Source organism: Bacillus rossius, chromosome 17, assembly GCF_032445375.1.
Source record: "Bacillus rossius redtenbacheri isolate Brsri chromosome 17, Brsri_v3, whole genome shotgun sequence".
NCBI classification, from domain to species: Eukaryota; Metazoa; Arthropoda; class Insecta; order Phasmatodea; family Bacillidae; genus Bacillus; species Bacillus rossius.
Genome location: NC_086344.1, coordinates 22354348 through 22379900, shown reverse-complemented (window position 1 = coordinate 22379900; position 25553 = coordinate 22354348). Strand labels below are relative to the sequence as shown.

General features: G+C 35.6%; 2 protein-coding genes across 4 annotated transcripts in view; one reads left to right on the top strand and one right to left on the bottom strand.

Annotated features, from left to right (window-relative positions):
* Positions 1-9264, top strand: part of LOC134540546 (prolactin-releasing peptide receptor-like) — a 233475-nt gene extending 224211 nt beyond the window's left edge. For both annotated transcript variants that reach the window (XR_010076456.1, XM_063383352.1), the window contains one exon: positions 6484-9264. The gene's annotated coding sequence lies outside the window, so the exon portion shown is untranslated. The remainder of the gene's footprint in view (positions 1-6483) is intronic.
* The window catches only part of LOC134540544 (esterase E4-like), a 761050-nt gene that overhangs the window by 466599 nt on the left and 268898 nt on the right, over positions 1-25553 (bottom strand). The gene's annotated exons all lie outside the window — the stretch shown is intronic.

Below are 25553 nucleotides of genomic sequence, written 5' to 3'. Positions count from 1 at the left end.
GACAAATATTTGATGTCACATCCCGGACAACAAATAACTGATCGTAATGTAGGAAATCTCTTCGCTGCAGCTTATTCAAAAGCAGCAACTGTAGGCAATGCCATCAAAGGGTTTGAGGCTACTGGGATAGAGCCTTACAACCCTCTGATATTCGAAGAATGTGATTTTGCTGCTGCGGCTACATCGGAACGATGTTTGGCTAAATTATATGCCTAATGCTTCAGGAGGTGATTTATTAGCCCAGTCTTCAAACAATGTGCAGCCAGAACAAAATAGTGATCTTGTCGATGAAGCAGGGCCTTCTTCTAGGAAGGCCAATGCAAGTTAATGTAGTAAAAAGGCATCGTTTTGTGATTTAAAACCATTGGCAGTGGCCCACAGGACAACCGCGACAAGGAAAAGAAGTAAGGTACCTTGACCAATTAAGGCCCGGGTCCAGATAAGGCCCGTCATTGAGTTTACTAGGATAGTAAAGAGGTTTTCACCGGACGAGACATGCTGCGGACAGCCTCTGGCATTTTTTGGTCAGCGCAGGTACTACTTGTTGGGACGCGAACTGTTCGCCATTATACACGCATTAAGACCAGCAAGGAATTCGTAGTGGCTGTGGTTACTAATTTCGACGAATCGTGAAAAACGACTTCACATTAAAGTAATGTAACTGACACAAAGTATCTATATACCATTTTAAAGCCCGTAGTTTACAGAATATGTTAGTATGGTTATATATTCTGAACTTTTGTTGTGTATTAAACTGTGAGTAAAACACTTAAAGAAAGTGTGCGTTTGCGACAAACTCCAAATAAGGCCCACACTGGAGAACCAAATAAGGCCCGCGGGCCTTATTTCAAACACATGTTTTCTGAAATTTTTGTGAACAATGTAATATCGCCAACCCATTCGATAAAGCACGTGGACTGGCTGGAAGAAAATGGTTGAAACTGTTCTTACAGCGTCACCCAGAAATATCCAAGCGAAAAGCTTAAAACGTGAATCCTGGTAGGGCGGCAAAATTGAATAAGGTTATAGTGGATGATTATTTTGATAAACTGAAGACAGTTATGACCCGTTTAGATATTTTGACACGCTCCAGCTAATCTACAACATTGACGAGAAAGGCTGTAGACTTACCCTCCACAAACAACAAAATGTGTATGCCAGAAAGGGAGAAAAAAGAGTCAATCTTGTAGCACCTGAACATGGTGAAAATGTGTCTATTGTATCTTGTGGGAATGCACTGGGTCAGGTCATACCACCAATGATTCTTTTTAAGGGAAAGCGATTAAATCCTGAATGGAAATATAACCTTCCGCCTGGAACAGAGGTTGAGATGACTGAGAAAGGGTCGATGGCAACAGCAACTTTCATTTCATGGATTCATCATTTTGCGAAATTCAAACCACAAGGTAACATTTTGCTTATCTTTGATGGTGCATCATCACACTTGGACATAGGCATTGTGGAAGCTGCTGAAGCCTACGGAATCACACTATTCTGATTACCAAGCAACACAACACATGAGCTGCAGCCTTTTGATAAATCTGTTTTCGGTCCTTATGAAACATTTTGGGATGATGAAGTGTTACTACATTGGTCAAAGCTGACAAACATTCAATACCGCACAATAACCAAAATGATTTTTGGGAAAAAATTGAGTAGGGTTTGGTCTAAAGCTGCTATGCCTAGTAATGTAGCAAGTGGGTTTTCTGCAACTGGCATTTACCTATTTGACCCTACTGTTACTTACGCTCCTTCAGAACTTCCAGAATAGAAACCCCAGATGAAACAGTACAAGGATCACAGTCTGCAGCCCCAGTTCACCCACAAGAGAGCAAGCATGGGCAGGTAAAAGAGGAAACTCAAAAAATAGCTGACAAACTAAGGTATGCAGAAGACTTATTGTCGGGAACAAGTGATTCAAGTGACTCTTCTCTTGTATCCTGTGATGGCACAGAACCCAGTCTAAACATTTCATTCAAAGATATCCTACGAACACCTGAGGTGATGAAAAAGAATAATGTAAATAGAAAAAAATCGCTTAGTTACAAAGCTGTTGAGGTAACGAAGACATTATTTGAAGACAAAATGAAGACTCGGAATGATCAAAATCAAGACAACAAGCCAGGCAATGCTGCCCGAAGAAGTTCCAATGTTAAAAGAAATAAAAAAACACTTGAACCTGCCACACAAAAACATCTTGCTATTGGATCAAGTGACACGAAGAAGAAAGGAAAAGAAGCCTGGTATTGTTTCATTTGCACAGAGGACAGGATTGCTGACATGAGACTGTGTGTAAAGTGTAGCAACTATGTTCACGAAGAATGTGTGGGGCTTACTGCTAAGGACAAAATACCAAATTTCATTTGCCTAGTTTGTGCTTGTAGGCTACTTAGTTTCACAGACATATTGTGTACCTACATGTTCTTTCAGCTGTGACTTTTCTTTAAAATTTCTGGTTTGTGATTCGAGTGCGAACTTTTAGTATTTACATGTTCAGCTGTAGGAATTTTAATATTTATCGATAGAGGTTCAAATGTTACCATGTAATTCAAATTATCTTAATGTAAACTACCACCATTGCACCTTGTAATGTATAAATGATTTCATTACACTTTATTGTTATTTGACTTAAATTGGCAGTTATTTAAACATGGGCCTTATTTGGTACTGCTGCTGGGCCTTATTCGGAACAGGTGTTCCTAATATGGCCCTTTGCATCATTTTTGGATAATGTCTTTTGGTACATACAACTAGCTTACTTTTGGTACTTCTGATCATGTATTATCTAAGTACACATGTTTAAGAAGGCTGCTGTCCAACATTCATAATTTTTACTATCTTCATACTATTTTTTTTTAAATTTTATAATTAAGGAGTGCCTTATTTGGCTAACTTACCTTATAGGATCAGCTTCAGTAATAACAAGCTCGCCATTTAAGAACATGTTGTTACAAAGATATAGAGAGAAGAAGCAGAATGAAGAGAAGAAAAATGAAAGAAAGACTCAGAAAACTGAAAAACGAAGCTCTGATCATTCTAAAGCAAAACCATCAAGCCAAAAAAGTGTTTCTTGCCCTGCATGTGAAGAAGCTTACTTGGAACCTCCAAATGAAGACTGGATTCAGTGTTCCACATGTTCTGAGTTGTGGCACGAAAACTGTTCCAATTATGAAGGCAAGGAATTATATCAAAGTCGTTCAAATATGTTACAATATATCTTCTTTACATCCTGCACGTTGTTTAGTGTAGGATATCTATAAAATTATTGTTTACTTTGTCTATAAATATATATTTTTTTGTTTCGTCATCTTACCCCAATAGGTTCGTCAACTTACCCCACTCCTGGGACAAGATGAAGAATGTGCTAACTAATAGGTTTATTGTCAATAACTTCGGAACTACGCACAGTAATACAATCTTGTTATATTTTTAGGTAGAAATTAGTTTATACTTCGTATTGGTACCAAATTAAATACAATATATGCTTATTTAACTGTTAAAGGCCATTTCAAAGCTTAAAATCGTCAACTTGCCCCGGTCTCCCCTATGTGTTTTTAAAATTTATTCTTTTATACTTTATTACTGGTACATATCATTATTATTTACTGTGAATATTAGCGATGGAAATTGTGTTTATAAACTTTTTCAAGTGTATTTATATGTGAGTGAGGTTATTTTCACTTAAGTATAACGTTAGGTCGCTTGAAGGCTTCCATTGTCGCTGGCAGGGAGTGTCTGTGGAAGGTTTAGTAGTCTCCTGGACGTTTACATGGAGGTGTTTGTGTGGTAACTTTCCGGTAGGGGTAAGTTATTTGCATTATAAATTATTACTTTATTACTTAATAAATAAAATAAATAAACTGGAGTAAGTATCCAGCATATATATTGACTTATTAATTAAAATTTATCTCGATCATTTTACAAAATTAAATAACCAATTTTATTGACATGTCTATATTAATATCGAATACTAATTTTTTTAAATTTGATTCTATTTAAACTTTACCGACCGTCTTTATAATATCACTACAGTACTTTTATAGTTTTGCTTCTATAATTATTTGCATACTAAATTATAGTTGTTTTTTTATTACATCGAGTAAGCATACGCACACATTTTTTTCCCTATTACAAAACTACATGTACCTATTTTTTTTATCCAAGAAAATACAATAGATTTAGTCTACATATCAAGAAAAATAATAATGTTTGAAACATTCACTGAGAAATAAGATTCAAATTTTAAATTTTGTGTTTCGAAAGCGAAAGAGTCGTAGAGAGTGTAAGAGTTGTGTTGTAAAAGTAAAAGAGTCGTAGAGTGAAAGAGTTCTGTTGTAAAAGTAAAAGAGTCGCAGAGAGTAGAAGAGTTGTGTTGTAAAAGTAAAAGAGTCGCAGAGAGTGCAAGAGTTGTGTTGTAAAAGTAAAAGAGTCGTAGAGAGTGCAAGAGTTGTGTTGTAAAAGTAAAGGAGTCGTAGAGAGTGCAAGAGTTGTGTTGTAAAAGTAAAAGAGTCGTAGAGTACAATAGTTGTGTTGTAAAAGTAAAGGAGTCGTAGAGAGTGCAATTGTTGTTAGTGACTGTGTGTATGTGTGTGTATGAGTGTGTGAGTGAGTGTGTGTGAGGAGTGTGTGTTTAGGTGTGTGCGTGCGTGTGCGTGCTGTGAAAGCAAAATTGATGTACAGAGCGAAACTGTTGTAAAAGCGAAATAGGTAATAGATAGTGCAAGAGTTGTGAGTGACTCTTGTGTGTTTTGTTGAAGCGAAAGCAATGAAGAGCACGCAAGCGAAATAAAAAAAAAATCAGCGTAAGCCAGGCAGGCCACATGTAATCGACACTCGTCATGACGTCACATGGAACTCGGGGGTAATTTCCAGCGCAGCAACCATGTTGCGCTGGCCATCTCGAGCCTGAAGCTTTGTCCGTTTCCCCTCCCTCAAACCACCCCCTTTACGTACCACCCTCCACCCTCCAACCCTCAAAACGCCAGACATACGCACCATTCTCTCTCGCCTCCGTTGTTGCTACGGTCTTCTGACCAGTGGCTGCGTCTGGTTCGCACGGTTAAAAATATTCCCTGGCATACGCTCGCAGACAAAACAAAACAAAACAAAAAAACATTTTACTGCTGCTAGAATTTCATCTCGTGGTTCTGAGCCATTGAAAATGCTAGTTTATTTTTTTGTGCGTGTTTCCTTGCATCCCTGTACAGGCATTTACGTATACAAATAAAAGAAAAAGAAAGAAAGGAAAAAATTAATGGCTGGCGTTATGAATTCACATCGAGACAGTTGTCACTAACTTGAAACAAAATTGTGAACACATTATCGGGTGACATTTAGGAACACCGATAAAATTAATTTTTTTTTCAGCTAGTGCTACTGAGGTACTTCAGATACCTGCTTTGAAGAAAAAAAAGACTAATAGCAAAGGGTTAAAATTAATTATTACGTATAAAAAAGAGAAACACAAAGGAGTTACAATTAAGGCATTAATTTATGTATGGAAATTTGGAGATGTGTTACCACCGCAGAAAACCAAATTAATTTCATGAAACTGTGAAGCCAAGAACTCATAATTTCATAGATTTGCATTGCAGGAGAAAAAATTAATAGTACAATTTTTAACATACAATTTTGTGTTTGTGTTAGAGTAAACTAAAACTTTTAATGTTTCATATCACTTTACTGTTTTATTTTTGATAAAATATTGTACAGAATTATGTCCGCACGATATTTTAAATTACATGGGTACATTTATGTTGTTGAATTAAATTTTGTGCTTCAACATTCTGCATTCTGAAGTTTCTGTTAACTTAAAAAAAATTGTCGTATGTTAATAACATATCAAAATTTACAATTTACATAAGCATGCATTTACTTCGTTACAGTCATTGGAAAATCTTAGTAACTGTATAAGTATAAATGTATAAATGTAAAAGCTATCAAATATGTACGGTCATAAATTGGAATTTTCGTTTAATTGGAGAAAATCACTGGATTTAGAATCGATGTACATTTATTGAGGTAAACATTCAAGTTTTTGATTGATTTTTTACTAAAAACGTTTTGAAAGCACGTTTTTATACTTTTAAAAAAATATTTACTTTAATTTTCCATTGACAGAGTGCTAAGGCACGTTAAGGTACGAACGCTAAAATAACGAATTAAAATTGATAATATTAGACGGTACTATAGTTTTTACAAATAAAACCATTTATAATCCCAAAACGACCCGAGTTTTAGTTATCTGTCAGTTTATTATGTCATTTTATGTAGGAACATTTGTCACATTACTTTTTATAGCAGTTTAAAAGCCTGTAAAGACGCCTTAATCTGCGGTTTGTATACCAAACCGGGATTGGGGCATGTCCAGATATTATGTTAAACCCACATTCACAACTGGAAGAGTCAATCAAATAAAATGATAAGACCAAGATGACGAAACTATAAAATTGAACTTAATTTTTTTTGTTTGTTTTGTTTCAGGGTGAAACCGTCTCATCTATCTGGGAAGGATGACGCCATGCAGAGATCTTGAAAATATACCAAGACGGGCAGACAAGTTTTGGGATAGTGACGACATATAAATAACAAAAACATAGGTTTTTTAAAAGTGTGTTTCGTATTTAAAAAAAAAAAACATTGAACCTGATATCAGAGCTACACCATTCCTTGAACTCGCTGCATCACATTTACCGAGGTCATGCAGAGCATCTACTATAAGAACTTTGTCGGCATTAAAATGTCTCAATGTCCACATTTACTGGTGTCTGTGTACGTAAATATTTATGGGAAAAGTCACAATTTCAAATGTTAAAATACGTGTCGAATAATGTTTACGAGATAGTTGCTTGTTTTAAATACAAACATGGCTTCTGGTTTCAATGTGCAAATGCTTGAGTACATGTTGGAAAAAAATCTTAAGTGTGCAAATAAATTGCATTGATTCGAGTGAGGAAAAAAAAAAGACTGAAAATTGCGTACGGTTTTTTTATATTATCAAAGGTAAGAGATAACTACATACGTTTCAATTGTGTAAAATGAATCAGTATTATACCATAGGGTGTTAACATTCACTAAATGAATTTTTAAGTAGCAAAATAACATTTAATCTTTAACAAACAATTTGTTTGTTTAACTTGACTTTTATTATTCCGGAAGAAAAACGTGAGTCTATAAATTATTTAGGTTATGACTCATTTGGCTGTGCTGCTATGAATCACGTAGTTCGTGAAAGCTTTATTGACGCTACTTTACAAGACAGTGCTTTGCTCTTAACAATGTATGCACTATACACAAAGCTTTCACAAAATATAATGTATTAATTTTACCAAAAAAATTAATAAATTGATCAGATTGTAGGTAATAAAATAAACCAAAAGTTCTTACAACACTAAATTAAAAAATAATATTTTTAATGTCTGTGTAGAAATTTGTCGAAATCATTTATATTATTTTCAAATTAAAAATATTTACAGGTTAAATTTTAGTAACTAAATTTTTAAAGATAGTTTGCGTTAGTAATCAATTTACACTACAAATAATTTTGCTTTGTTTTTTAACTGGAACAATTTTCAGCTCTCTTAATGAACTTCAACTAAACATCAACTTAAAAAAAGTCTTAAAATATATGAGTAAGATTTAGTTGATACATGATATTACCAATTTTTACAATGCAGATAGTAACTAAAGAAAGAAAAAGGTTTATTACCTTAGCAAAATATGTACAAATTTGCAAAATTGGTACAGCAAAAAATAAATAAACTTAATGAAAATGTATTATTTTGCTTTACAGTGGAATTTAATAATTAAATACGCAAAACTGTTTAGTAAAAAGGGAACTTTTGTTAGAATACAAAAAGAAATATTTGTTTGCTCATTTCGCAAAGTTAAAAATGATAAGATATCGTTTTTCATTTTATCAATAAATATTTGTTTGGTTACACAGCATACGCGCGCACAATCTGATCAATTTCATTTTCTCAATGTAATAAATGTCATGAGGTAAGGTATGTGCATTTCGTTAAAAACGAGACCCAAAAACTACAGGAAATGTCATTTATCCGGCATTCTATGGTTCTTCACATTCTGTGATCCGGCACCAACCGAGTACCTGTGTGTTTGTTAACGTTTTCTTCAAGTGGTTTGCAGCAGTTGACCATAGGCCTCCAGGTAGATTTACTGCGCTGCCGGAATTTTTTAAATATTTTTTTTAAGCTCGGAATTTACGTCGGTTTTCTCGTTTCAGTCGCATTTCACTTTCCATGAGAACATTCATTTGTGATATTCCCGTTAAGACTTCAATATTAATTTTATAATCCATCCAAAAAAAAACAGCGACTGTTACACGGCCGTGATCCTGAACGCATCGGGTTGACGACCTTATCAATGTACTCGATGTTCACAACACGAGCGACTGTCTTGAGTTTAACGTGTTGCGAAATATTTTTTAATGTGTAACATCTTAGCTCTAGGCATACGGCATTTGGTAGGACTGAGTTCGTGGATGGGCCGGGAATGTGAACCCACGTTACTGGAAAAGAAAAAAAAAACATCGTTACATTAACGGCTTAGTGAATATTTACAAGATAGGCAATACTTTAATTAAATTATTCGTCAAAAACCAAGTCCAAAGCCGGGTCTCTTTTTTTCGAAAACCAAGTCAAAAGCTGGGTCACTTTTTTTTCCGGTTTTATCATTTTAGTAGTTTAAAATTTCGTTCTGCTAATCAAACGATTCAATTATTCGATTCAATTGCGTGTATTTATCACGGTCGGATTAATTTTTTTTAAAGAATTTTGTGTTAAATTTTGTGTCCGAGTTTCGTGTTACAACTCGTATTTGCAACATTTGCAAATCCGGTCGTCGCCGAGGTCAGATGTTAAACGTCACCGGCAGGTACTGAAATATACTCGCTCCCGTTTCATTTCGTGTGTGTGTTTGTGTTTTTCCGTGTGTGTGTGTTTGTGTGTTTTCGGGTGGAGGTTAAAACGACTCGCGGGGCGCAGAGTCCGTGAGCCCCGATTAAGCTAACGTGAACCAGGTTCAAACGGCTAAACCCAGGATCGTTCCCCCCCACGCACGTGTAGCTTAACTTGAACTCTGGCCCCAAGCGACGCGACGTTTTTCCTCTCCGCCTTCAAGCGCTGCGACCGAGGCCTAAAGCCACGTCTTCTTCTGTCTTTCGCACGGCAAGAGTATTTATTTGTCACCTGCCGACTGTAAACTGTGGAAACATAATAAAAAAAAATCAACGTTATTTGTGTAACTGGCTCTCTTTTTTATTTGTACCACCCGAAATAATCGTCTTTATTGTTTTGACGTGACAACGTCTAATAAATCAATGAACGCCGGCTGCACGCACGAAAAAGTGTCCCGTTACACTCATTGTACGCTTGCGCCGCATCTATCTCTCTTCCACTCGATTGGTACAACCATCAATTTGACTTTTTCGAGGCACATTAAACTTGAAACACTCCCATTCGTTTCCTACTTTTCCTACCATCGTCCTATCCTTAACAGAGTAACACAGATTAGAAGAAGTTAAATAGCAAACATGTATAAAAGTTATACCTAAAATAATCTGTTCGTTAAAGTAATAAACATATTTGAATTAATGATGTGTAAATAAAAGTAAATTTATCAATTAAATTGTAGATTTCATTTCACTCCTTTGTATCCATACAAAATAGAGATAATTCAATAAAAATGATTCAACTTTATTCATATAAGTATGCAATCATTTTATCAATGTTTTGTTATGACAATGTCACGTTAAACTATCGTCCGTAAACCGACTTTACAGACGAACATTCTTTTAATACAATTTCTTGCGCATACGCCATTGCAGTTTTTCACTGTTTGTCATGAAAAAAACCGCAAATTAAGACATGAAAATGAAAACATAATCCCACAGAGAACAAGCTCTGTCAAACAGATAAACCCAAGGATGTATTATCGACGACAGCGCAGACGAACACAGCGAGCTAACAACGACGAGACAGTGTCAACAGTAACAGTAAATGCAGGCAGACAACAAAACCTGGACAACGAAGCAAATGCACGAACACAACGATGGTGATAAACAAATATTATGGACAGCACAACGACCACAACACCGACGAACCATTGTGTTTCATATGACAAATACAGTTGCGGTTGTTTTCAGGAACTGGCATCTGTTCTCGTCATCAGACACAAACAGTCTGCAATGGCGTGTGTACCAGAAATTGTATGTAATAAAAATTCCTCATGAATAGGGCCATGAAAATTTCGCGAAAAGATCTCGAGAGTAGCTGGAAGTTAAAACACTGTAGCATCGTCTGTGTTTCGTGATTGGGTGAGTTACTTTGAGGTGCATGTCGATTGTTACAAAAACCAATCACACTAATTCAGTGGGAAGCAAACTCGTTCTTAGTGGCTCGTGCAGCAAGGCAACGACTTCTCTCGCAGACGGCCGCCAATTACAAGGAAGAAACAGCTGGTGTTGTTATACCTTGTTGCAGTCTAGTAGGCGTTCAGATTTTTTCGCGAAAATTTCCTGCCCCTACTCATGAATCATCTAGAGAACGACTTTATTGTGTCTATTGCCATTTCTAAGGCTCGATCCAACACCCTTTTTCTTCTTCTCGTAATCACAATTATTTAAAAGGACTATTTAGGAAAATTTTCAACACATGTCACATTCATCGTTGTCACGTATATTTTCCACAGACATTCCTCAAGGTTGATAAAAATTCTCGCATGTTTTCGTAATCAATATTACTTCTTTGACACTTTACGGCCAACATATTACATTCATTTAACATCTGATAAAAATTATTTTTGTGAAGAACAACCAGCGTACGAGAAGTATCGTTTAAAAAATTTCACAAATGGCCCCCATTAACAAGACGGTGAATGAGATTAGCCATTAAAATCGTTAATAAGAAAAAAAAAGGGGTTGTCTGTAAAGTTGGTTTACGGACGATAATTTTACGTGATAACGTCATAAGAAAACATTGATGAAAAATTACATACTTTTTAATGTTCAAATATTATTTACAGTTTTTGCGAATTTAATTTAAATAATTTGTTCAAATATAATCACGAACAATTAGTTAAAAAGCCCGCCTTAAACCTGTTTGATATTATAAAAGATTTTCTCGCACGGTGGTTGGCCGGTTCTTTCACGCTCGGCTCAGCCGGAACGTGACAATGAGTCATGCTTTTCCGTGCGTGCAGCCGGCGTTTCATCGATTTATAAGACGTTATCACGTCAAAAAATACCCGGTAATGGTTGACATCAGCAGACCGCCACTTCGAGAAGAAGAACATAGCGTCTCTTGGTGAAGAACTGGGCAGGATGATTCCGCAGGCAAGTTGATTGTGCTCGGAAGGAACAGCACTGCAACCGGTCCTGAAGGAATACTTTGCCCGAGTGTGAACACTTTTCTCCGTTTGCAGGAATCGAACCCCCGGAAACTGGCGACGCGGAAGCTCTCACCACGTAAAAAAAATTGGTTGTCTGTAAAGTCGGTTTACAGACGATAGTTTAACGTGACAACGTCATAAGAAAACATCGATGAAACGATTGCATACTTTCATGAATAAAATTGAATCATTTTTATTGAATTATAACTATTCTGTATGGACACAAAGAAGGAGTGAAATGAAATATACAATTTAATTGATAAATTTACTTTTATTTGCACTCATTAATTCAAATATGTTTATTACTTTAACGAACAGATTATTTTAACTATAACTTTTATACATGTTTGCTATTTAACTTCTTCCAATCTGTGTTATTCTGTTAAGGATAGGACGATGGTAGGAAAAGTAGGAAACGAATGGGAGTGTTTCAAGTTTAATGTGCCTCGAAAAAGTCAAATCGATGGTTGTTCCAATCGAGTGGAAGAGAGATAGATGCGGCGCAAGCGTACAATGAGCATAACAGGACACAGCGTAACGGGACAATGAGTCATTCTTTTTCGTTCGTGCAGCCGGCGTTCATCGATTTTTTAGACGTTGTCACGTCAAAAAAATACTTCCCCAGACTCGAGACCCCGTGCAGGCATTGAGATAATAAAATTTCGACAAAAAAATATATTTTTTCCTTCAAAACATTCATGTCTTGTATAACGTTTGTAAAAAATTAACTTTTAAAGTAGGCCTGTGTGAAGCTACAACTAAGCGAATCAATCGAAGATATTTTCTAATATTCTATTTGACTTCTCGATGAAATTTTAATTTCGTTTTATCTAAAGCTTCGGGTGTGTTGCAAATCTTCGCGTCTGATGCGAACTTCATGAAAATGTAAAGTTGGTTACTTAATGAAATCATAAGGTGGCACACAACGTTTGCTTTCGTAAACGCTCAGTATTAATAATACTTATGGTTTTTTATAATATTTATTGAACACTCGTACATAGGTCCACACTGGTTCGTAATCTAATAAGTTTAAACATTAGAAAAAGTTAAACACAGCTTCGCCGAGAACAATGCTCGCGATTCAATTCGACTTCGAGGAAAATTTAAAACATTCGATTTGGTATTCGAATCGCATCAGAAAACCAGTATTCGGACAGGCCTATTTTAAAATAAAGATTTATTACAGAAAAGTTCAATTATCTAACACTAGAAGTAGGGAATGCCAAAATTCGCACAAATTTATGGCAAAAAGCCCAGACTGCGAATCTTTGTGCACATTAACAACTACTGGTAAGGTGGACTCTCTATGATACTTCACATCGTCCGTCAACCTTACGTCCACCACCCGTCTGTCCGTCAACAAACAATACGACCAGCGATTCTTCATAATGATCCGCAAATCCATCACAAGAACTTTTCCACTGTGATGCTGCTTACTAATCAGAAGGCTTTTAACTATTCAGAATATTTCTCTTTTAAATGTTTTATTCGTTTGGAGTTCATGTAATCGATCCACTTACAAATCATCAAACAATTTATTTTTCCTTCTAGTGTTCATTTAAATATAACAGGTGGAATTTTGCTGGTCATCTGATTGGCTGAACGTCACGTGATTAACGCACAGTTGACGGACCAATGGTCCAGCTGAAGTGAAATCACATGTGATATTTCACTTTCTGAAAAACTGCAATCCAGTACAAACTCAGTTATCAAACCATGGAAAAACAGAACAGAATTAAGACTGTCACACCTATCACTGGAAAAAAACACCTAATTGACTAGTGCAATATATTACTAAAATATCTCTGTATCATATTACTTGTTTCAAATTTGACGGTTTTCATAATCTAAACAAAAAAAATTACCCTTTTCCTAAATGTCACTTGCAAATCCACCAGTGATTTTTGTTTTACAAACACTGGAAATCACGTGAAGTTGTTTACAAAGTAATTAGCCTGAAAAAAACATTGACATAATGAAGGTAAATGAAAGGTAATTATTTTCAGATCTTTTTTTATCGAGACAAGTTTCACTGCTAAAACTTTATAAGGCATAATAAAAAAAAACCTTATGACGAAGCTTATTTTAATTTTACACGCATCTCGTCTTGGTGGTATCAGCCGCTGTAAATTTGAAACCGCTTGTTGGGAATATCAGCTAATTCAAATGATACCAAAATAGCAAGCGCTGGTTGGTTCTCATGACGACGCCTGAATAGCGGGAGTAACTAAGGGGTGGGGATGGGGTTAAGGTTAACAGCTAATTGGAAACTAATTACAGACAGGGCTCGTGAGTATTGGGGTCTCTTGTTCGCGCCGAGCACACACTCGGGGAGTGTATAGTCGGTGTAGAGGTTCTCTGGCACACGTGGGTGAAGTCAGAAGTGGGTTTGTTGCTACGAGTTTATGGGGTTTGTTGCTACGAGTTTATGGGGTTTGTTGCTACGAGTTTGGCTGAAACCACGACCAATCCCTCCCCTCCCGACGCACTCTAGTTTTTCCACGCAGTTCCCCCCCCCCCCCCCCTTATGTTTTACTGCCACGCACCGAGTGTTTCAAGCGTCCTTTACATCCCAACACAGGTCGTTAGAGGGCTCTGTTCCACGTTTAAAAAAAAAAACCGCCCTTTATTTTACATTTTACGTGTCTGACAAGTATCAATTGCTTACTCCGCCTCTATGCATCCTTTTTTTTGATTTGCCACATACACACAATTACACCGTTAAATGAAAAGTAGTAATTGATGTTGTTTGAAGTTATAGGTATTATTTCTAATATATTCCTACCAAATGATACTGGCGCGAGATTCGTGTAGAGTTTATCACCTTTCTGTTATCTCTGATCTTTGACCCTGATCTAAACCTGAGTAACCTACGTTGCGCAGAGAAAATTTTTAGATGACTGTATGTGTAAGTATGAAAACTACATAAACATATTTATTAATTTAAAACCATAATTTGGCATAGAAACAAGAAAATATTATTTATTTCTTCAAGAAACATTTTGCTTTAATAGAACTACGTGACTTTTTTTGTTGTACATAGTAGCGACACTTGTTATTGATTTTTTTTATTCATATTAACTTGGCACCCAATTAATGTCAGAATTAAATGAGGGATAAAACTGATCCTGGCGTTACATTCAATAAATTCAAGTCAATGAAATCAATATTTTTTGATGTGACAACGTCTAAGAAATCGATTAAACGCCGGCTGCACGCACGAAAAAGTGTCCCATTACGCACATTTTCCCGTTACGTTGTGTCCCGTTACGCTCATTGTACGCTTGTGCCGCATCTATCTCTCTTCCACTCGATTGGAACAACCATCGATATGACTTTTTCGAGGCACATTAAACTAGAAACACTCCCATTCGTTTCCTACTTTTCCTATCATCGTCCTATCCTTAACAGAATAACACATATTGGAAGAAGTTAAATAGCAAACATGTATGAAAGTTATAGTTAAAATAATCGTTCGTTAAAGTAATAAAAATATTTAAATTAATGAGTGCATATAAAAATAAATTTATCAATTAAATTATAGATTTCATTTCACTCCTTCTTTGTATCCATACAAAATAGTGATAATTCAATAAAAATTATTCAATTTTATTCATAAACGTATGCAATCATTTAATCAATGTTTTGTTATAACGTTGTCACGTTAAACTATCGTTCGTAAACCGACTTTACAGGCAACCAATTTTTTTATGTTAGATTATTTCGTATAAATATTTTGCAAACTTTACTTTGGTAACAAAAAAATTTTTACGTAATAATTTGATAGCGACAAACATAAATATGAATTTATTTGCACTGCCAAATAAATAAATTTATATCATGGTGTTAAACCATAAAAACATTTAAGAAAAATAACTATTGAATTTAAATTTCCCTCTGACGAACTTGTTTCTTCGGGTGTTCGGTAAATGTCTTGGGTGGAGAACTTACGTAAGGTCTCTGACATTCCTGAGAGTTCCCGTGAGCAAGCTGCGTGTCAAAAATAGTTTTTACGACGGTAAAAAATAGCGCCGAAGAATCTCAAGCCACTATGAACACAACCAAAAAAAAAAAAAAAAAAAAAAAATTGGTTGTCTGTAAAGTCGGTTTACGGACGATAGTTTAACGTGACAACGTCATAACAAAACATTGATGAAATTATTGCATACTTTTATGACAAAAATTGAATAATTTTTATTGAATTATCACTATTTTGTATGGATAGAAAGAAGGAGTGAAATGAAATCTACAATTTAATTGATAAATTTACTTTTATTTGCTCTTATTAATTCAAATATGTTTATTACTTTAACGAAGAGATTATTTTAACTATAACTTTTGTACATGTTTGCTATTTTACTTCTTTCAATCTGTGTTATTCTGTTAAGGATAGGACGATGATAGGAAAAGTAGGAAACGAATGGGAGTGTTTCGAGTTTAATGTGCCTCGAAAAAGTCAAATCGATGGTTGTTCCAATCGAGTGGAAGAGAGATAGATGCGGCGCAAGCGTACAATGAGCGTAACGGGACACAGCGTAACGGGACAGTGTGCGTAACGGGACACTTTTTCGTGCGTGAAGCCGGCGTCCGTCGATTTATTAGACGTTGTCACGTCAAAAAATCAGCTGACAATAACGTTAAGTTTGCAGTATTCGTTTCTGTAGAAAAAAAAATTAAGATGAAAATAATCAACCTGACGACTCTAGTTAATAACAAAATTGCCAATTATTGTGAAAAAAAATTAAAAATTTTGTCAGTATTGTCATTTTTGTAGTTTCAAATGATTACATATTTATTTTTATTTTTTTAAACTAAGCAATAAATGACTAAGTAGTACATATATGGTTACTGATGCGATGATATTTTTCCAGTACATAAATGTGTAAATGGTAGTTAGAATATTCATATCAACACCAACACCATGGAAGAATTTCGCGCTTAGATCACTAAGCCTAATTTTGTGATAGTTCAGTAAGATTTTACCACTTACCGTCCTCATTTACATAAAAGTACTTATCAACCACAAGGAAAGAATAACTATTTTAATACTTGAAAATTATACCTTTTAATATCAATAACACATTAAATAAGCAACATTTGTTTTTGGTGACTACAATACTTGTCTACAAAACTAATTTAGATTTTTCATTTAGTTTTTTTGTAAATATTTATTAGGTTGTATGCAAAAAATTTAAGAACGAGGACAATGCACACGTAACATTTTCTGGGTGACACTACAAATGCAACACAAGTAATAAGAAGGCTTCCAACCTACTTTGGAATAGCAGTAATGTCTTTGAAAATGTGGTTTATTTTCATATTTACTACATAGTACTAACGCAAAAAGGCAGGTGGAAGTTGTCCTACACAATGGTAAACATTATTTTAATCTTTGCTTATAAATAAAATTGTAAAATTATCAAATAAATATCGTATGCATTAGATAATTATTTGCATGTATGCAACATAATTTTATAATCAAAAATTTTGAAGCTGTCAAAGAAAATTTCTTCGGGAATATTCTGTAAAATTCTGGAACATTCTAGAAATTTCTAGTACATTTTGAGAATGTAATGTATACAACATTCTATTTCTTCTTCAATATTACAAAATTATTGATTAAACTTTATTTTCATATTATATGCAACGAAACTGTTTCAATACTTTTTAATTTAATGCCTTTAGTATTATTTTGATAACTTCGAAGAATTCTATATGACAGCAAATAAGGTAGTTACGAATTTTGACCTTCAAACATTATATTTAATTTCTTACAACAATAAAATTTTGTACAAAAATTTATTTTGGACCATGGTTACAGATAATATGTAGAACGTTTACAATAGTGTTAACCAATTGGATAGTTTATATGTATTAAGAAAATTTTCAATTTAATAATCTAATCATTTTTTATATTCATCCCCTTGCAGTAATAGTTAGTCTGTTCAAAAAAATTTTAAGCCAACAATTTTTGATCTTATTTAGGATTTTTACAATATATTGTGAAATATTTGATAGTACACTAAAATTAAATTATTTGTTTCGTGTTCCGAGGTTGAGAATGTCCAAAGCAAGTTAGTATACAGCCTGCACCACGCTACTTCTCATAAATTCAAACAAAGGGAAGAGTGGGCTAAGTAGTCATACCAAATAAAAAACAATTCTGTGAATAACAGTTATCTTTATTGGCACATTTATCAAAATCTTACTATCTCTTAACTCAACCAAATGAAAACACTTCATAAAATCATTAATATTTACTTTCAAGAAAAATCTGAACTCATAAAAATGCAAATGTGCTCTTAAATAACTCAGATAATTTATTATTGAAATGGGGAACTCTGAAAGCACTGGCATATACAGGTAACTTATTCGCGTCACTGTGCAACGCACAAAAAAACTCTGTATAGTTTAATCACACCACATCAGTAACCATTGCTTACAAGTAATTTATATATGACGAAATCCACTCAATGCACCAAGCCAATCGTTAGGACATAATAAAGAGAATTAAAAATAATCATACATACTGTATATACCCAGTGCAGATTTCATAATGTTGATTTAAAATATATACTCGTGAACGTAGTATTCTAGATTTGATGCACTGAAACAGTATTCTTTGTGCATTTTTTTCCCGGCATCTGCCTCTTTCATGTCTGGGAGCATTTGAAGTGGTAGTGAATGACGTACCACAGTATTTGCAATGGCACAGTTAAATTCCGTCGTTCATTGAAGTCTTCGAGGTTGCAGAACACACCGGCGAAACTTCAACTGATGGAACATCTACCTGTCGATATCTCCCCTGCAGCTGTTATCACACATGCCATCATGTCTGCACCACACTGCCGGCGTCGATGCCATCGAGGTCTCCGCAGCCATCATCGTTCGCTACCGCCAGACTTTGCACTGCTGATGGTAAACTAGCCATGACTTGATGTAAGCTTTTGGACATACGCCATTGCTAAGCACTTTTTCTGTAGAAGAAAACTAAAAAAAATTCCCAAAAGACAAAAAACACAAATTAAGCAAAAAAATTCTGTTGTCAACGGGATATAAACACCACATAATATTCCATAACAGGAATATGGTCAACAAACAAAGAAAAACAAAGAAAAATGGACTAAGAGAACAAAAAAAAACCCACAAATGATGACAGCACAAAAATATTGAACCCAAACAAATTCAGCAGAACAGTTGAAACGAGACAAAAACACGACAAAACGAAAAGTTTTCTTCTACAGAAAAAGTGCTTAGCAATGGCGTATGTCCAAAAGCTTACATCAAGTCGTGCACTCCCATTGCACAAATCTTTCAAAGATAATAAACTAACCATCAAGTTTGATATTCAAACACCAACAAAATCTCAGGAATGGTACTGCAGAGAGGGTCCACACTGCACCGAGGTCAGAGGACGACTGCGGGCCTGGTCTTCTGGACATCATATAAATACTCGCAGCGACTGGTACAAGACACGATTAAAAAAAAAAAAAAACAAACTATATTTCATGAATACACAAGTCGAAACAGTCATTATTTTTTAAATTTAATACTTTTATTGTTTATAAATTCAAGATTAACAAATCAGTTTCGCACTTGGCTTAATGGTTACGTGGCTTTAATTTCTCCAATTCCTCCGATGCTCTAATTGCTTCCGATGTTTCAATAGCTCCAAATGCTCTAATGCTCCAAGTGATCCAAGTGCTACAATGCCCAAAATTTACTGCAACATGCCTCTGAAAAAAAATGTTTCGAGACTTACTATTTTCTGCATATATTCAGAGATAGTGGCGTGTTTCTAAGTGACGTGTTTCCAAGTTGATGAGCGCGACCCTGAATACAGAAATGCTGGAGTCGCGAGGTTGGCCGAGACACGGGCTCACTCGGGAGGTCTCCCACGCCGGTCTCCGGCGTGCCAGCGTCCCGGTCCACCGGCTGTGTCGGGAGCGAGAGCCAGCGGGACGGGCTATTACGGAGCTGTCGCTGCAGGATGCGAAAATATCCCCCCTTCGCCACTCGCCCTGTTTCCACTGGTCTCTCTGCGGGAAATGGGGTCCACGACGGAGCGGCGACGGAAATATAAGCCGTCTACTCCCACACCCCTGTCACAACCCCCTCGCCATGGGCACTTGACACCCGATCCTGGACATTGATTCGACGGCTGCATACAGAGAGAGACAGAGACAGACACATAGAGAGAGAGAGCGATACAGACACAAGTGAAAGAGAGAGAGACATAAATAGACAGCGACAGAGGGACAAAAAAAAAAGTGCCAGAGAGAGACAGAGTTAAAGGGACAAATATGGACCGATAAAACGAGAGACAGAGAGCCATAGGGACAAAGACACAAATGGACACACAGAGAAATACAGAGACACCTAGGGACAGAGAGACATAGACACAGAAACAAGGCCATACAGAGACAGAAAGTGACAGACAGAGAGAGAGACAGCGATGTCTCACGCCCTTCACTCGGAAATTATTCAGGTATTATTTTAAAATCAATATTTAAAATAGAAAGTTTTTTATATAATAAATTGTATTATTTTAACTATTATAATAAACTAGCAGCAGGTAAATGTTTCACAATTCAGCTTTGTATAATTATAATAAATATTAATAAAAAATACCGTAAATGTATTATTCGTGAATTAAAAATATGCATACATAACATGTAGGGACCAGCTAATTTTAATAGCCATACAAATATTATATAAGTTCTCAATATTACGTAAACAGTACCACGCGTAAATAATATATGTATAAAGAAAACCGGATTGAAATAAAATCTGGCCGGTAATAATACCTCAAGTTCGCACGATATCATACATAATGAAATTAATTTAAAAAATTTAAATTGTTCCCAAAGATATTTATATAACCATAATAATAATAATGTGTTCTTTTACGTTAAAAAAATTTCCATAATAGCTCAGCAATTAACATCTAGCAGTATTTAAATCAAAATCGGAGTTTCCCAAGAAATTTCACAAAAGCTAGTTAATACACGCCTAATACAAATTTTCGGGGTGAAATAACACACCTAAAAAAATACCATTCACAGTAAAATATATTCTCACACAATAGCGAACACAACATGCAATAACGCACACAAACCACAATATGAAATTATCTCGTAATAACGAAAACTAATTAAAGATACGAATACATCACGCAATAACAAACACTTCACGCAATATCAAACTCTTCATGCAATTCAATAGAATAACATAAGAAGTATCTATATAAAAATGATGTTGGTATGCATGACGATAAACCCCGACACCGTTTGACCGATCACTAGGGACAGGAAAAATTCGCGGGTTCAATACCTGAAGGATGAACTCCATAGTTTTACGTACACTCGGTCAAATGTCACCCACTCATTGGCTGCTGTCTTGTGAGATATTTCCAGCGTAGCAGCCTGTGATTCGATTAAGCTTTGGTTGGGTGTTTCTCATTGGCCCAGATTCATCCAGTTGTGTTGTGAACCAATAACAGAGGCAGCACTGAGGTATAACGATTTGTATTTTAGCCTATCGCGAAATGAATTCGCGAATTTTTCCGGTCTCTACCGATCACCATGAAAGTTGGCAAGACGAAGTGTTTTTTTCATGAAGAAGTTTTTCATGTTATCCATTTGTTTTTGTAACTCTCCACTAGACGGCGCTGCAGCGCATCGACTTATATATCGTTCAACCGATCCGCCATGGGTAAATTCATTTTTAAAACCAGAAAACCATGGGTCATAAATAGAGACCCTGAAATTTCGCTGATTCTTCTGGCCTCAGGATAAAATTCAAAGTTATAAGTGTGCTCGACCCATGTTTACTTTCCCATTGGTTGATTTCTTAGCGAGAACACTTTTATCCTTGTTATTTGGCACTACCTGATTCGCTTACTTCTCTCCTAGCTGGGCATCGTTGGCTCACGGTCGTAGAGGGGCGTGTCCAGATAACTGCGGTCCAATCATGGACACAGTGCGAGAGTGTGAAGGTTTGCATTCTAGCTTGCGACTAAATGAATCCACGAAATTTCCGGGTCTCTAGTCATAAACATGCAAACAGTGAGTGTGCGTCATTTCTTCATGTCCGCCGTACAGTCATAGCAAGGTCTGGCAACTTCTTGTCCTCCTCCTTGGCGAACTAATAGCGCTGATAACAGTTTAGTTTTGAACTTCGTCGGTAGATGGCCCGGGACACTCCGGGTACTGCGGCTGGTGTATTTATAAAAATAGAAACAAGGTTATGTGTGTAAGAGAAGGTGGGAAAGGAACACAGAGTGAGAGGGGGGGGGGAGAGAAAGAAACAGGATGACAGCACCTCAGTACCCAAAAATGCAGCCACGTTATTTATACCGGCCGGTCAGGCTTCCAGTCGTTACTCGGTTATTTAAAACCTTCCCAGGCGCCACTCGTCAGAGCTCCGCCGATCCTGCAGTAACGTCTTTTTATAGAACCTGCGTGTACACCTCGGGAAAGTGAAGCAGCTAGCGACGACTCGGCTCGTGGCTGTTAAGATACTTGGGAAAATTAAAATTAAGTTTTAAGGTAGGTTAAAAAACTAACAAGATGAAGGAAGATCAGCACAGGATCAACTTTGGTGAGATATCTAACTTAGTGAAACCAGGCCTGCTATAAAATCTCTGAAAGTTCAGGAGCCGGACACAAAATATATAAGAGCCAGTGATAAAAGAAAAGCTATAAACTTTTGTGAGCAACTTTAATTTTAGATATCAGTTTAGCGTTCAAATATCAGTGTGCAATACGCCTCGCTTGTCTGTTTTCGGGTTGCATTTTCGTCTAGTTGTGAATACGCAATGTTGCCAAACGTCTGGGAGAAACGGCTTATGCAATCTTGGTGAGTACGATCCACAATGGGAGGTACTGAAGACCGGTACACACGATGTAATTGATTTATTTTTGTAAATGGAACAAATATTCATGTAAAATTACAGATATATGTAAATTGGAACATTCCCATGAAAACAACTGTATCTCGACAAAAAAAATTCTCAGTTAATAAAGGGTTTGGGCACTTACCTGGACATTTATGCTTTGTGTTATCCCTAGAGACCTGAAAAATTCGCGGGTTCATTTCGTGTAATGCTAAAATTCAAATAATTATACCTTAGTGCTGCTTATGTCATTGGTTCACTGTTAATCTGGAGGACTGAGGGCCAATTAGAGACCCCTCACTCATAGAAGTGTCGAATCACATGCCACCCAGTCGAGACGACTCACAAGTCAGCAGCCAATGAACAGTTGGCATTTGCCCGAGTGTGTAGAGGATATTGGAGTCTATCCTGGAGGTCATTGAACCCGCGAATTTTTCCGGTCCCTAGTTATCCCAGTACCTACAGTACTAAAACTTGTTTCTAAACAGCTCCCTGAATAGCTTTCCAGTATTAATTGCAGACGTTAATGGGATTAATAAAACTAAATAAAGTTAAATTATTGAATATTCGATTATTTTTCCATGGTTAAAAAAATTATGCCTGAAAGAAACATCAACTAAATGATGAATAATGAACCTATTTTCGTAAGAAATGTTCAGAATCATCTCGAATAAAGTATTTCGTATATATGCACAAATAAAAAGCACTATGTGTTGTACAAAGTTAAAATATATTTCTTATAGTATTAAAAAAAACTATTTCTTGGCAACTGGTTTACAAAGGAATCTTTGGTAAACGAACATAACTTTTTTTTAGATTATGTTGTATTTTATCAATGACGAGCTCATATTCTACACAACACAGATAAAATAATCTTACACTGGTTTAAAAATTGTCCCGGTTTGAATTTCAATACAGTCATTTCAATACAGCAAGAATCATATAATCATTACTTAGAAGTATCATAACTTATAAAAACTCAAATTAGAACTGTAATAACTTAGAAAACCAAACTTAGTAACACAATGCCGAACCTCATAACTTAGAAACACGCAACGTCAAACAGACATAAATTACAAAATTATATTTTGTGTTTCTAAGTGATGTGTTGCTAAGTGGCAGGTTTCTAAGTAATGTGTTGCTAAGTGGCGTGTGTCTAAGTGTTGTGTATCTAAGTGGTGGGTTTCTAAGTGATGTGTATCAAAGTGGTTTATTTCTAAGTTATGTGTTTAATCATCACTTGAATACCACGACATGCGTCTCTCAGAAATCGCGAAATAAACTGGTCTGTCTGGCCACCTGGCGCAGCGAACATAGCGAACATAGCTTAGCTGCCTGTGTGGCCTCGGCTGTGGAATGGCGCGCATTCCTCTCGTCGTGCATAAGGGCAACCATTCAATTTTAGCGGAAACGATAACATTATACGGCGGGGATGTGAATGCTTTCAAGAATCTTTACTGGGAGTTCCATGGCTTAAATTTTATTCTGAAAAAAACGGGTTTTACCACCTCTACTCTTCTAAAAATGCAGTTTTAAAACAAAAAAAAAAAAAAAAACATAACATGAGAACTTATCCGATTTCAGCTTATTCTGAACAAATTTTCATGAACAGACGAAAGTCTGATGCCACTCTTGTGTTTTTCAAGTTGGGTGTTTTTTTTTTTTTTTTTCCTGAAGCCCTGCACACCGGGTTAAGGACACTAACCTCGCATTAAAGATAACCTTCTGTTAAGAATCCTGGTTCAGCCAAACTGAATTCGGTTCTCCATTTGCTCCTCTAAAACGCTTTGGATGAATTATCGGACATTTATTTGTAATAGCGCAGAGGTTACCAATGCGCAGGTAGCAGCTTTTATTTTTTATTGCGTCACACAGTCACCGGTTCGATTGAATAACCTGTGAGAATATGTGGTATATGTGGATTTATTTCATTTACATTTGTATCGTTTAAGATTATTTCGGTTATTTCACATTAATATGTTCAAGCCGATAACATTTCCACACATTTCAGTCCTTTCCGTTGATTAATTTCGTCACAATTTGAATCTTAAGGGTCTTAAGGGCGTGTAACCCGTCCAGGTAATTATTTTATTTTTACATTTAACACAGATCAACTTATAGAATTTTTAAGAGGCAGAACTTCAACAACATGAATATATATAAACATAATTCATACGATTTTCACAACTAGATAGAAAAGTTTAATTTTTCACATTTTTGAGCAAACTTAATAATTAGAACTGCGTGGTAAGGTTTTAAAATTAATTAAAATTAATTTATTAATTCTTTAAAAATCATAAAAATTCTGATGATATTAAAAGACCAGGTAGAATGAAATAATTTTTTTTTATATGTTAAACCATACCACATAGCAGCCAGTAAAATTATATTCAAACCAAAAAGTTCCAGTTTTAAATTCCATTTCATTCTCCTTATCCATACTGGAAAAAAAGTTAAAAATGCAATTTTGCCAGCTAATTAGGCATACAATGTATATATATAAAATTTGTAAGGATTCAGTCACTAAAAATGTAAGTTTAACCTTGTGGAACGTAATAATGACCTGAAATGGGACATACACGCTTAACTAGCCAAACAAGAGAACTTATACTTAATATTGCCTTAACAGTACAGCTAGATCCTTTCCACCAACTCATGTCTTTTTTTTATAAATTAGCTTTATTAGTAAGATTGCCAATTTAAATTTAAATCATAAATTGTATTTCTATAAAACAAATAGTTCCCAAATTTATTAATTATTGTTTCTGATTTTGTGCTACAAAACGTGATTTTTTTTTTTTTTTGGGGGGGGGGGGGGTGGTTTAGATTGCCGCCTGAAACAATTTGTGGATAAGGGAGCTACGCGCCTGAGAAGGCGCAACAACCAGATACTGGAAAACAACGACAGTTTGCAATTACCTTTGTGATAGCTTAGCAGTCCTTTGTATAATCGTACAATTATCTACTGTTCATTTGCTGCTGAATTTGGGTAATTCTCAACTGCAAAGCCGTGATTTTATTCTTTTTGAACTAATGGTGTCTCACGGCACAAAAGGCCAACAGATAAACTGTGTTCCAATGGCAGAAGCAAAAGCAAGATATAAGCAAATGAACGGAATGTAAAATAATATGATATATTTTTATTTATTTTTTACTTCACATTGCACATCCCTTTTGCGTTTGGTTCTTTTTGTGCATCGCCGCCAATTAACACACACAAGAAAAAGCTTGGAATTGCACGATGAAA